The following is a 14,548-nucleotide window of genomic DNA, read 5'->3' on the forward strand; positions in this document are numbered from 1 at the left end:
CCAACCGCTGGACAAAGCACTTGCAGCGCTGGTTTCCTCAGTCCGCTTCACGCTTGCCTGAGCCTGAACACATGACAAGTAAAACCCAAAGGCACGGGTTGAGGGGGGGGGCTGAACAGGAGGAGGAGGAGGAGGGGAGATGCAAGAAAAGATCCTAAGTGTTTTGATTTGCGAGTACGCCGGGTGTGTGGATGCATCAATCTGCGTCCTCTCTCACCTTTCTTTTCCATCTCTCTAACTCTCTCTCTTTCCCCCTCCACTTCCTCTCCCTCTCTCTGTTCAAGGTTACTCACTGTTGTTTTCTCAGCCTGGAATCACTGCACGCTTCTCTTCTTTTCTGTCGGAGGACCATGTGAGGCTCTTGAATGTAAGTGCCTCCTTTGTTGCTTAATTCACTTTCATTGGGACCATTCCTTTAGACGCAATAGGTTTCGGGTCTTTTTTTTTTTTTTTCCCCTTCCTCGTAGCACATGCACAATGGGATGTCGTACGTCGGAGGGGGTGGAGTGGGTCGGGATGAGGTGGGGTGGGGGTTGTTTAGGGGGCTTGATTGCTCCATGTGGTCCAGGCGTGGGAGCTGAATGCACGTGTCTGCTGCTGTCATTGTCTGGGCGCAGCTTTGTCTTGAGTTTTAAACTTGATTCGCTGCATGTGTTGTTCACTTTTGGTTGGCTTTGTATTCAGTAACAATGGACTCACAATGCTTTATTATATAGGTCTGCATTATCTTTGTAGTAGATGACGAGATGAATGCAAAAGAACTTCTGTGTTGTGTATGTATAATACAATAACAGTACATTAAGGACCTAAATGCCTTATTACTAATACCAATCAGTGGTTATACATAATTCAAAGTTATATTTGCCAACATAAAGCCACTGCACATTAACTTAATCTGGTTGCAGTACATTTGTAGCTGTATAGTATTCACTGGGGTTGAATTACCTAGACCATAGCCAATATGTGTTCAAGTATTTTACAACTGCCTTATACAACCAGCTGAAATTGAGGATTCTGTTCTCAGTAGTGCCCCCAGGGGTGATGAGGGGTGGCCAATTAAAACTGCTGGCCCTCCCCCGGCACCCTCTCTGAGGAAAATAACTCAAGGTCGACATTACTGTCTTTAAGAAGCTGTTGCCGCTCATCTTTGGGTGCTCATTAGCAACCTGGCATCCATTGGGACCAGCCATAACTGCATAGCTTTTTGGGAAGGGAGCTAAATAACACTCCAAAGTTGTGTTGGCACGGCCATTTCCAAAAGGAGTCCCTTGGATTCTTACCTCAAGTTATCTAATGAAAGTAGGTTCTATGGGTACCCACGAGTCTCCCCAACCCCTACCTACCCGAACATGTATTTCCTGTTATGCCGGATGACCAAATTACCATTTGATCTACAAATTTTTAATATTTTGCACTATTTCCGAACTCAAAGTCCGAATTAGATTTGCAAACATTTGACAAATAACTTTTTTTCATGGTTTAAGGCGTTCTAATACTTTAATTAAAAGTCACCTTCAATCTCAGACAACCTGCCTGCTCGTTTCTCTGCAGCATTTAATTACAATAAAACACACCTTAGTTACTCTTAGGTTCCCAATGCTGAACCAAAACAGGATCAGATTCCTTACCGAGGCTTCAGGATAAGAAGTAAATCCGGAATCTGAGCCAAGTCCTCAACGAAGGCGCGTCTCAAGCCCGTTGTACACGGCTTCATTCAGTTGCTCTTTTCTTCATTTATCTGTCTAGTTACAAAAACAATATTTTATATTATTAAAAAATCTATTGAATTATGAACCTATATATAAATACAACTCATGTCAGTGCATTTTTACTCCCCAAATTATGGTGTTGTATTGAAAGTACTGCCTCACATTTACCTGCACTGGTATTCGTCTGTGCACATCAGATAATTCGTAATATTTACTATCTATATGTGGTTCCTTAACTCTCCACATTGACATAGCTTTCAACCAGCCTACTGTATATACTTAACAGCATAACCGAATTCCTGCAATTAAGCCGTGGCTTTTGGTTCTGGTGTGCCACCCCGAGACTTTCAGTGGCCTCATCTGGCCACCCGTATCAAAAATTCCTGGGGGTACCACTGTCTGCTCTGTGCCGCATGTTAAACTTACAGAGTGCCATGTTTATGTTTTACCACTCGCTTGTTAGCTGTACCCTGCAAGTACCCAGAGGGCATTTGTTTATTTATACTGACATACTATCCAATTTATTCTGTGTTCTCCTTGTACGTGAGCCAATGGACAAATTGCTTGTTTGGACTCATGTCCGTATTATTGAAGCCAATGTTCCACATTTGAACTGGATGTGTCATGAAGCTAAATCTTCCGCTTGTCAGTATAATAGGCCTCGTTTGTTAGCTTTGTTTGTCTTTGTGGTGACCTCAGAGTACTTTTAAATTATAAAGATGGAGTTTTTACTCCAAAATAAAATACAAGAGTCTAGAAGACATCAGGACAGACACTTTAAAGTCCACTAGCTTTGTTCCACGAGCTGTCAAAAGTTGCCGACGCTAAATAATGCAAGCAATTATTTAAATGCAGAAGCACGCTCCAAACTTCTACAAAAGCAACTTTGATTGGCACAGGGGTAGGTTTCTCATTATATTGTAATATACTGATGTTTATTGTGAAATTATTCAGCTCTGTCTGTATTCTCAGACGCCTCCGAACTGAAGATTCATTAAAGTTCCTCCTCTGCTTTGTACCGCTGACTTTTAATGCATGCAAATATGTACTAGCTCTCTGCAAAGATTAAAAAGTACACTTCAACTTCATATGATAAGCAGTTTAAACTCCTTCAGGTCTGCATGAATTTCTGAGGTTCCAACATTAAACACTCTCCCATGCCTCACTGCAAAGCAATGTGTCTGAAGTGAATTGCAACTGACATGGCCGATGAATAATACACACAGTGTATATACTCACTTATCAATTATAGACAACTTAACTAAGCTGCATGCTGAGCACAGAGGTTTATAGTGACCATGCGTGCGTACCTACGCCACCATTTAGCAGGTTATGTTTGTAATCGCCTGCTTTAAACGTCACGTGTTTTCAGACTGCAGCGCTGTTTTCCTGCAAAGTGATTGGTTCGTTAAAGGCCGGCACACAGCTCTAAATATTGAATCATGATGTAAAATGCATTTAGCAGCTGTCAGTGGGATTTTGCTATGGCTGATTGAGCAGTGTGAATCTACAACTTACTTGAGCGCAAAAAAAAAAACATACCTTTGATAATTTTGTTTCGTAGAAATGTCATTTTCCGGCCCAGAAACTCGGAAAAAACAACCTTGTCTGTCAGATTGATGGAGATTTATGTTTCATCTTATTTTGAAATGGGTATGTGAGGCAGATAAAAGAATGTGAGGATGTTTTTAAGGAATAACCCACAGTAGATTTGACTTACTTATGAGGTTTTTACATGACAGACGCAATATGAGTTTTCTTGAGGAATTGTTTTGCTTTATTCATAAGGCCCGAGGCACTTTAAATGATGCTTATCTTTTGTAGATTAGGTTTTCAGGAGTCCCGGTAGTGCATTGACCTTTTGCTTCAAGATGGATGAAATGCTCCATTATTCACTTCCAGCCGAGCCGACAGAAACCGTTTGAGGTAGCCATTACGGCTGTGGTCATGGACGTATTCGCAGTTCATAACATCCCCGGTCCCTCCCTTTCCCCCATTATGGATTCCGCACACTCCATTCCCTTATCAGTGCTGACATGTTGAGAGAGGGAGGTGCTGCTGAATGCAGCAGGATGTGACAGTTGCGTACCTGGAGCTACTGGCACTGAGCTAAAATGAAGTGAAACGGTGTGTGGAGGGAGGTTGGGAGACATGACACTAACCCGGAGCATAGATGCGAGTTCCTGGCTTGTCACAGTGAGGTGTAAAGGTGTTGGAGAAAGCCAAAGATGGCTAGATAGTGAACTAAAAGCTGCAGTATTTGTGGAACTGAAGGCAACCATTTAGATTCTTGTACTCTGGTTGCCAGAGACCACAATCAAACTGTACGCCAAGTGACCACACATTCAATCTCGTCTATGTTATGAAAAAGGACGCGGTTGATTTGAATATTTTAATGACTTTACACAATACAAAAATCCCTTCTGAAGCCTTAACTACGTGCAGTATGCTCAAATTATTTTCAGTTTTAACACCCTCTTTGCCATATTTGGAGCCCAGCAGGGTCTCGAGCTAGGAGGCCTTGGCATCAGAGACTGCCAATGTGTCCAATCTTTTTCATGCCTAGCCAAACCCCCTCACATTCCAGCTATAAAATCCCATCTCTCTGCTGAGGACCCGAGAGCTTGGCATTCGTGTTTCAGCTCCCCAGCAGCCCAACTCTGGCTCCTCGCCACCTCCTTGTCTTACACCAAAGCTCAAGAAAATGCTTTTGAATAGACAGAAAGGACAGAGGGGGGTAGATTTTGGAGAGAAGTAGGGGGAGTTCTAAATGCAAGTCGAGGAATTTTATTTGCAATGACCCCTTTCATCCACCCTCGGGGTACTGGACTGTATGAATGGGCTGGTTTGTTCTTGGGGTGACCAAACATGGCACTTGAATGTTTATCTGCACAATGACAAAGCCTGAGAGCCAAAGACACTTGGTGATGAGATGGACCGTGAACTAGTCAAGTGCCCTGCTCTGTTCCGCTTCTGCTAAACACACAGTTTTGGCTCTGCTGCAGCTTTGACTGTGTTGGCAATCCAACTTCTCTCAATACATTGTGTGCTTGTGCCAGCCACTACAGGACAATAGTGGGGTCTTATTATTGTTAAAGTGCTGGGAACCTTGTATAGATAGCACTGCAGCTACAAGAACTCCCACGCAGAATGACAATCACACTGAATAGAAGAGGATACAATATAGTATCTCAGGAGTTATCTCTTGATCAGCCCTAAGCGTTGCACTAAGAAGAAGCTTTTCAAACTCCTTTTTGCAGCACAGTTCATGCTATAGCAAATCAAATTCCAAATGTTTCTGATAAGCTGTGGCATGAACAATTACAAAGGGTTATCATTCAGGTTAAAACATACCCTCTTAGGCTCAGTGTTTCCCTGGCACCCACATGTGGTCATTTGAGAGGGTTGGCAGGTGTTTGACGAATTGTAATCTTAGACGGTTAGTAAGTAAGAATGTCAATACATTTTTTAAAGTTCCAGTGTGTATGATTCATGGGAATATAGAGGCATATTGCAGTGAGGACTGCGGATTGCAACCAGCTGAAACTTCTCCCAGTTAGAACTCCTTTAGTGTTCAAAGTTCAGGAGGTTTTTACCAGGAGCTGAATTATCCGCAGAGGTCTCCTTCTTCTCCACAACAAATGGACCCGGTCATTTAAACCAGTAACAAAACACTGAATAAAACAGGTTCGTGCTGCAGATGAGTTTTTCGCCGAAGCCGTTTGGCATGCCAGAGACAGGCACCTACAGTAGGCCACCACGTGCTAATGTGCGCTCACCTTTTTTCTCTGATAACTTTAAATTCAGACACTCAGGAGGTTTGTAACGGTTGCCAAACTACCAGCAGAGGTCTCTTCCTCTAAAAACAAATGGATCCAGTGATTTACACCGTTAAAAACATTCAGTGTTTTTCTGACGCTGTTCATCACAGACGCGTTTCTAACTACAGTGACCAATGCTAAAACACAAATGGCCCTAACTAGAGCCAGTGTTTGGTTTGTCTCTGGGCTACTGTAGAAAAATGGCAGTACAACATGGTACTCCAGAAATGAGGACCTTCTCCTTATGTAGATATAAACGGCTCATTCTAAGGCAAGGAAAACAACAATTCTTATTTTCAGTAGAGTTGTACCGATACCGATAACAGTATCGGAAATGCCTCCGATACTGCCTAAAATGCGGTATCGGGTATTGGCGAGTACAGCCCATGACCAATCCGATACCACGTAATGCCTCACGTCAGTACGTATACGCACGCTACAGGCAAACGAAACGGAAATGGAGCGGAGTTGTCTTTTTTACCAAATTGTGTGGCTGCACTTTAACCTGTCTCTTGATCTGTGTCAACACTGGATAACAATAATCATAAATAAAAGTTTTATGGCATTCATTCTACTATTATATATTTATTTCTTAATATTTTACACAGAGTTTTAGGAGTTGAGACATACAACAATCCAAGTCCCATCCATTTTTTTTTTTTTTTTTTTTTTTTTACACGCTGGTATTGGATCGGTACTTGGTATCAGCAGATACCTAAGGTTCAGGGATTGGAATCGGTATCGGGAAGGAAAAAGTGGTGTCGGTATATCTCTAATTTTCAGGTGAATATATACTAAAGAAAACACACTTGTTATATTATATTCGATTCCTGCGAATATATCCCCTTAAATCCTACACACTGGACCTTTAAAACACCTCTATTCATATTTAGATCGACATTTTGTAATTGTATAATATTGTATAATAGAGTTTAAAAGTGTGATTCAGTCCATAAAAATATAAACAGGATATTATTCAAAAGTTCTTACATTTTCCTTTCAGTCATGGAGACTTTGAAAAAAATGAAAGGATCTCGTCTTGCACAAGATATATGCAGACAGCAAGAAAATGGAGGCGCTGGTGAAATTACTTTCTCATCACGGTGCGTCGCCTGGACAGTAAAGCATCGGCATAAGTAAATACACCATCGATCAGTGCCTATATGGATTTATTTACCAATACCAAATTTGTAAGCTTGATTGTTGAAATGAAAACTGTGTACTATGACCACGGAAGCTTGTCTGCACAAGATAGATATATAGACAGTAAGAAAATGGTGCCTGGTGGATTTGTTTGAGAGATATCTTTTGTTTACTTCTATGATTTGGACACAGATTTGTTGTCCACAATACAGCAGTATCAGGTAACAAAAAAGGGTTGTCCCTGGACACATTGATAGTGCGTCCTTGTACTTAGCTTAACTTACTGACGTCTTCGCAAACTAGACCTCTTTGCTAAAACATTGTATGAACTTTGTATCTCATAAGGCAACCAAGTTGAGGATATAGTTTTACTATGAAAGCATTCAGACAAAAACCAGTCCTGTGTTGAAGCAATGAAAGGAGCTGTGTTGGGGCCATGTTGTTTCTGGTACCACTGAGACATTAAATACAATCCAGGACGGCTGAACTGAACGGTAGGACAAAAGGTTTGAATCAGAAGCCAAAACACCACACAACGAAAGTAATACAGTAAGACAGTATTTCACAACTCTGGAAAGTCACCGCAGTCACCAGGTAGAGCAGAAATACAGTGTTCATGTTACAAAGTAATCTACCAAGAATGTGCACTTGAACGTGCTGCCCTGACTCTACATTGAATTACAGTGGAATCCGCTTACAGTGATCACGTCTGTGTGGGTATATTTGATCACGATAAGAGGATAATTCTTATAACTTTTCCATTGTTTCTCATGTAGATTACCTTCTATTTGACATGTGTGTATTTATTACAGGGATATAAAGTCATGACACATAGCAACAGCCTCAGGTATCCAGCTGGAAGCAGATGGGTTAAGTATCATGGGAGTCAAATAAAAATCTGAGCCGAGTTTAACTTCTTTTTTGCATGTCTTTGTTGGAACCTCTCGCATTGGCACCCCTGTTGAGCCAACTCAACAGTCCCAGTTCAATGATTGAGTGGTTGTGTTTTTTTTTTTTTGTTGTTGTTTTTTTAACACAGTGCTGTTGTCTGTCTAAACATGGCTTGACGGTATATTCACACCAGATGCAAGACTTCAGCGGCACCAAAGTGCTACTGAAGCATCCATCTGTTCCAATCCACGTGACCTAAAATGTACTGGACAAAAATAGTTTTCAAGAAGGCTTCGTGAGGAGTGTGCAGAAGGAAAACTGCATGTATTGATTCATTTTCCCCATAACTCAAAATGCCAACACTAGAAACTGGTATGCTTAAAGTGAAACTGGGGTCTTGATCAATCATTATTTACATGTGTCTCAACTGCTTTACCCTTATTGTGTGTAATGCAATAGGATGCTGCCCCAGTAGGACCCTGACTAAGGTGAAGACCCGGGTTTGACATAACTAATAGCCCAGGGCCAGGAAACGTTTATGCTGGGCAAGTTAATTGGCAAGACAGGCCAGTGACAGCAAATCAGTCTCAGGGCTGTCAGCCTTTCAAAAAACCTTGGAGTGAGATTCAGCGGGGCCGACCACAATTTTGTCACTTAAGCCGACACATTAATACCTATTAATCATTACCCATTAATCGTAAGTGCTAATTTCCTAGGCAACTGGACTTGCTTGCGTTTCGAAGAACGCAAGCAAGTCCAGTTGCCTACAATATTAGCACTTACGATTACCATGACCTACAAATTACCGACAAATTACTTACAATTATGTTTTAATACTTCATTTTTCTTTTCTTTACCAAATACAACAGGTAACCACAAAACCTTCATTTAACAAAATGTGGCCTATTACATGAACATAAAGTTATATTTGAAAGAAGCTGCTCAAAATCTCTCTAGATTTGATTCTGGATTTCCAAGCTAGCAATGGAGTGTGCCAAGGCTGACGTCAAAACCCGGAAGTTTAGCATCGCGCTGGTTCCCAGAAGAGAAAGTGAATGTGATTTTTGCCATGTGTTTTGGATTATGTCAGAAAATAAGCTCTGTGGCTAACACAAGTTTATGATACTTACAGGTTTTGTTCAGCGAGATAATCTTCACATATGAACACCTTTCATACCGCATTTGAAGCTTAAATGCGATCGCCAGAAGTAAAAAGCTAACGTTAGGCTTTAACGGACTACATGACTACTCCACGGTCGCATGACTCTTTACGTCACCGCCACTAAGCTTTCAACTGATTTCGGCCGCTTTATTTTAAAAACATTGTATAATGGGGAAATCGGACTGTTTAAGCTAGATAAGAAGCTGTAATGGCGGACTGCCAGTACTCTCGCCTGTTCGGGGGTGATGACGTTTAATGTCCCTGACAGGGTTTGTAGTCATATTGAGCAACTTGTTAGCAACTGCCTTTTTTACGACACGTAAAAGCTTCAAAATTCACAAGTAGGGTATTTACTGACGTGTTTTATGTCGTAGAACAAAACCTGAAACTCACTTAAGCTTTTGTTAACCACAGACCTTATTTGAGGCATTTTACCAAAATCCCATTCAAAAAACGTATTGACTTTTAGACAAGAGAACCGGAAGTGCTAAAAGCGCTAACGGAGTTCTGGGTTTACTGGCACACTCTATAGGCTACTATTTTAATTTAGCTGCTAACATAAAGTACTCTGCTATAGCATTTTCGACATTATCAAAGCTCTCCAAATGCCTTTACATGCTCTCACAACACATATAAGAACCTAAATGTAAAGGTTTTTTTTTTTTTTAAAGATTTTTTTGGGGGGCTTTTTCGCCTTCATTGGATAGGACAGAGTGAGATGGGGAGAGAGAGAGTGGCGGAATGACATGCAGAAAATGGTTGCAAGTTGGAGTCCAACCCGTGACAGCTGAGGCTGTCATGGGGCGCAGGCACTATCCACTACGCTACCAATGCCCTTAACTATAAAATTGACAAGCTAAGTACTAACTACTAAATACAAGACTTGAAACATTTATTTTTCCTCTTCTAACCAGCAGGAGGGACTCATTCGTCATTGTAGGTAGTAGTAGCCTAGTTATGGAAGGTGGCGCCACCTACCGTACAGGAGTGGAACGACTACCAACACTTTTTTTTTTTTCGTGTGAGAAATTGGAGGTGTGGTGTGAGACCGTGTGAAATCAACCAATTGCGTGACTCTCTCAGTGAATGCGTATGAGCTGGCAGCTATGCAGTCTGCAACCTCAGTGATGTCATCTTTTGTAAGACACCTAACTGATGAAATGCATTGTGATCTGCTGAAATACATGTCGTGTTAGTGAAGTGCGCTATAGGATGTGCTCTTAACCACCGGTTACAGAGATGGAGCACCATTGGTCTTTTGTTATACTTGACAAAAATCAGCTAACGAGGCCCGTCTGCCTACCTGAGCAGCACATGTGCATTGTGGAACATCTTGTTTTGCCCATAACAGCCATATAGCCCAGAGTGTTGCCTATTTTTTCCATGTGACAAACTTAGACCCCGAGCACCTCTACCTAACCATCTTCACTGCAAAATTACAACATCCACTACAATTTTAATGTCAATATATGAACTATATGTCAAAGACTGGAAAATATATGAATATTTATTTTTAATTCAGCGCTTCCTTTTTGTGTTTCAGACTAAAATCCCTCGTGTAAGAGGCACAAGACTTTTAATATTTAATTGAGCACATTTACAACAACGACTTCAAAAGGTTTGTACAGTTTTGTATTTCTGTAACTAATGGGAAGTCACTGTCATTGTTGTGCCAGTGAAAATATGCAAAGGGCCAGTAGATCAGTTTCAGTTTGCAGTTTCGTGGCTGTTCGAGTCAACAAAAGCTGATCTGTGATGATCAATAGAGGAGAACACAATAATAAAGGCCTCCTGAATACCAACCAAAGGTAATTTAGATGAGATCATTCCCAACGACATAATAGCTGACACTATTTGTCTCATCTAGTTCACAAAGTCAGTGCCGGTGCAGATTAGTATGCCATTGATTAACGCTGCAGTTCCGTGTGCATACTGTTGCCTGCATTAATTGGCTCTTTGATTAGCTGAAGCTGGGAGTCGATGTCTGGCCTACAAGCACAAGTGGATCGATGTGTCCTCGTGGAGAATTCATAAACTGGGGGAGCGGTGTCAGCCACAGCTCAAAGAGTCAAGTTCAACAAATCAAACTGTGGCTACAAACAAGCACTTTTATCACTGTATCGTGATGTTACATCACCGCCCCCCCTCTTGTGATTCCAGGAAGAGAAGCTGACTAATTATGGGGAGCAGGTATTCCAGGTGCAGCATTGTGATCTGTAAACAGAACCTCAAAGCACACTCATTCATTACAGCTCTATATTTTGGTGTGACGACAAAATTTCAAGCTGTGCTTCAACTTGTTTGGCTCAACTGTAAGAAAATAATAACCTGATCTGACTAAAACATCAACAGAGAAACAACAGTCTGCCACCAATAAATCCAAACATTCAGTTGGCGTTTCTAGTCAGAGAATCTTGGTCAGCATGTACTCATGCATTGTTACCAAGACAACCAATACAGTAATGACAGCAAAAGATTATATTTTCCCAACACAAGTCCAATGCAAACGCTTGTAAAGTGGACAAACCAGCCTTTATGACCGGCTATAAAAAAAACAATTGGATTTGCGTGCCGTCTGAGCAAAGCAAAGCGCTCTGATAGATGTTTACTGGAGATTTGATCACTTTTGTTCCACATTAGGCTTGAGGGAAAACCACAGAAGGAATGTGTCCAGTCACCCGGATCACAGTCACTTAGAAACCACACTGTTTGGGAAAATTGTACCCAAATGCAGCGCTAAAGGGGAAGTTCAGCTATTGAGGTTCTATCTGAACTGTAAAAGCATCATGAAATATGTTTCATCAGCCATATCGGGGTACAACGTGCTGCAGACCATCAATATGAATTTTCTTAAGGATGTAGAAAATGATTCTGATTTCCTAAGTTACTGAGTAGATTGAGGCATGGGTTTATTATCTGTAAATCTCCACTGGTATATTGCCATGATGTGTGTACAATTATATCAGGAAATAGCTACATATTTAGCCAGTTTCCCAATACTACTTTGAGTATTTATTGCTTATTTTGTCCATTACGACTAGTTTACACACAATATAAAAATGCAGTTAACCTCTTCATCTGCCAGGCCCCCTACCATAGACCCATTTTCATTTTTAGGGGGGACAGGGGAGCTTTAGGGGGAGATAACAGGGCTGCAGTATATTCCACAGAGAAACAGTACACATCATCTCAAAGTTTTCCTACTCATAAATACGTAATAAACATTGTGTTTTGGTTTGGCACCTATTCAAACTTTGAAGGTTTAGAGTGTTCAGGGGCCTTGAACATTATGATGGGTGTATACAATGGTCATCCACATGCTTGATTATGTCTCATAAGTTGTTGCAGCTATTTTGGGGTTGGTAAACCATTTGTTACGCAAGTTTGGTGCTAAATTTTTGAACACTCGAGAATTGATGAAATTGGTCAAAAAGTCCTGCAAAACACCAGATTAAGACACTAAGGGCTGTTTCATAGCAGACGCACACGACCCGAGCAACACACTTCCTTTCATAGTCAACACATCGAACTCAAGCAACGTGGGCGACACTTGAAATGCAATACATCGCTCGTGCAATAGGGGGTAGCAGAGTTACCGGTACAGTTTGGCTAGCTAGTACTGCTGTAGCTAGCTAGTACTAGAACTGTCATATAAATGGGGGTGTGCCTGTACGAGTTTTTCCTCACCGCCCGCCATATTTCATACCTGCTTCTTCTGTGAATAACAAAAAGTGGTTAATTTCAAGTATGTCTCTTGCATTATCACCCCCGCTGGCAATGCATGGTATTACACGCGTCGCTGCGTTGCGTATCAGAAAAATGGACAGCACATTTTGAGACGCAAGCACGCATCATGGCGGCCAGTGCGTCTCGATGCGTCCCAATGCATTCGTGTCTGCGTGCCTTTGCGTCGACGTTGATACGGTCCTAAGAGTGAGAAAATGAAAAATCCATACTGTGATTTGGTATCAAAATTTGACATTTGGAGATTTCTGTAAGACTTGCATTTTTCAACAATTGGTGGTGATCACTTCTGCTCTGGAAATTGCTGAGAAAAACATTCCAATGAATGCCATCCAATATCTGAACGCTCACGGTCAAAGCTGGAAGGTTCATGTGGCTGTGATTATCCTGGATGCAACTAAAGGTTCCTCTGTTTACCTACAGCAGCTGACGAGGGTGTGTCGTGAGCCTGAGCCGGTGTTCGCGCTGTAGTGGTAGGTATATATAGGGCTAGTACATCATCTTCCTCACTAATAATAGCCTACTGGTTCTCTGCTGGAAACAGCCGATGAAGTTTTCGTTAGCTGTTGCTATCCTGCGCACCTGCGCGGCGTGGTGATGAACTGTCTGACTGATTTCTGTTGGCGTGCTGTCTTGCGGGCCTGCACAGCGGCGTGATACTGGCCAGAAAATAGTCCCAATTGATAGCAAGGTCTGACGTAATGCAGGGATGTTTTAAAATTATTGAAATAGTCTAACAAAACACATGCATACTTTTTTGTAGCTTAAAACCTTTTGGTTACGTGTCCCCCGTACATCTTCAGAACTACTTTTTCTCCGGTAAGCTACGGGCGATTTCTCAGAGCAGGAGGCTCATTGAGAGTAGTAACACTGTCACATCAGAGCTACAGATGGTCAGCATTTCACACAACTTCATGTCCAAAAACCTGAACTATCACTTTAAGTCTTCTACTTTGATATGATACCAGTATCTGGCAGTCATTACTCTAGAAAACTCCTCTATGATATTCTTTTGTGTAGTCCTCATTCAGAGTCGACCTCTTCATGATCTTCTTCATCTCCAGCTTGATGTGTGATAAATAGGAGCCGATGTTCTTTTCCAAGGAAGGGTCAACACTTGAACAAAACACTGAGATTCTCTCTTTGTAGCCTCGGTGTTAACGGATTGCTTTGTGCAAACAGATAATGCATGCTGAGATGTATGAAGCTGTGCATTCCAAGGGAGAGTAATGCAATATCACTAATGGTCTTATAGATTGCCTTGTTTGTTTTGGAGAGCGGTAACTAAACACACACACAGACACACACACCGACAGCTCCACGGTGTCTCTTTTGCTTTGGAAAAGTGCTGTGGGTGGTTTATTGATTGAACCTCTGAGGTCAATGTGTGTGTGAGTTTGTGTGTGTGAGAGAGAGAGACTGGCCCTGTGTGTCTGCGGCTGGCAGTATTTATCTGTGCTGATGTTAGAAGAATAGAGACGAGGTGTTGGCCCCGCCTGAGGGGACAGCTCGAACTCGATAGAGAAACAAGACATGTAGGGAGGGCAGGCAACCATGTTGGAAGCAAATGTCATTCGCTTTAAGAAGCTTTGTCCCCTGGGATGCACCTCTGAGGGCCAGCAAATCTACCTGACTGTCTGCCTGTCTAAATACTGCATTAGAAGTGACATAGATATTTGTATCTGCCTCTGGAACCTCTCTATTTATTTATTCTATTTGTGAGCAATGGCACACAGGAGTTGGGATGCAAACCCTGCTCTCTGGTGTCATCATCCCACGCTTTGGAAGGGACTGACACTGAACAAAAATATAAACACTAAACTTTTGTTTTTGCTCCCATATTTCATTATACCTACCACACACTAGAAAACTTTGTAAAGACTTTTAAAAGACAAGAGTGTGACACCCTCTCATATCTAAAGACAATAGGAGTGTTTCGTGACACACTAAGACTTTCAAAGAGAGGGGATCTTGAAGGGCCACTATTTGCAAGACTACAACTAGATTTCTTTTGAGATTTGCCATCCTGCTCCTGGTGGAAAGTATTATGCAAAAAGCTTATCTCTCTAAAAATACAA

The 14,548-nt window shown here is 41.7% G+C and overlaps 1 protein-coding gene across 1 annotated transcript in view; it reads left to right on the plus strand.

Moving 5' to 3' along the window:
- Nucleotides 1–221: 221 nt before the first annotated feature.
- Nucleotides 222–14,548, plus strand: part of LOC125885151 (E3 ubiquitin-protein ligase Midline-1-like) — an 87,500-nt gene continuing 73,173 nt past the window's right edge. Inside the window, exon 1 of the mRNA XM_049570642.1 lies at nucleotides 222–367. The gene's annotated coding sequence lies outside the window, so the exon portion shown is untranslated. The remainder of the gene's footprint in view (nucleotides 368–14,548) is intronic.

The sequence above is a fragment of the Epinephelus fuscoguttatus genome, linkage group LG24, assembly GCF_011397635.1.
Source record: "Epinephelus fuscoguttatus linkage group LG24, E.fuscoguttatus.final_Chr_v1".
Taxonomy (NCBI): Eukaryota; Metazoa; Chordata; class Actinopteri; order Perciformes; family Serranidae; genus Epinephelus; species Epinephelus fuscoguttatus.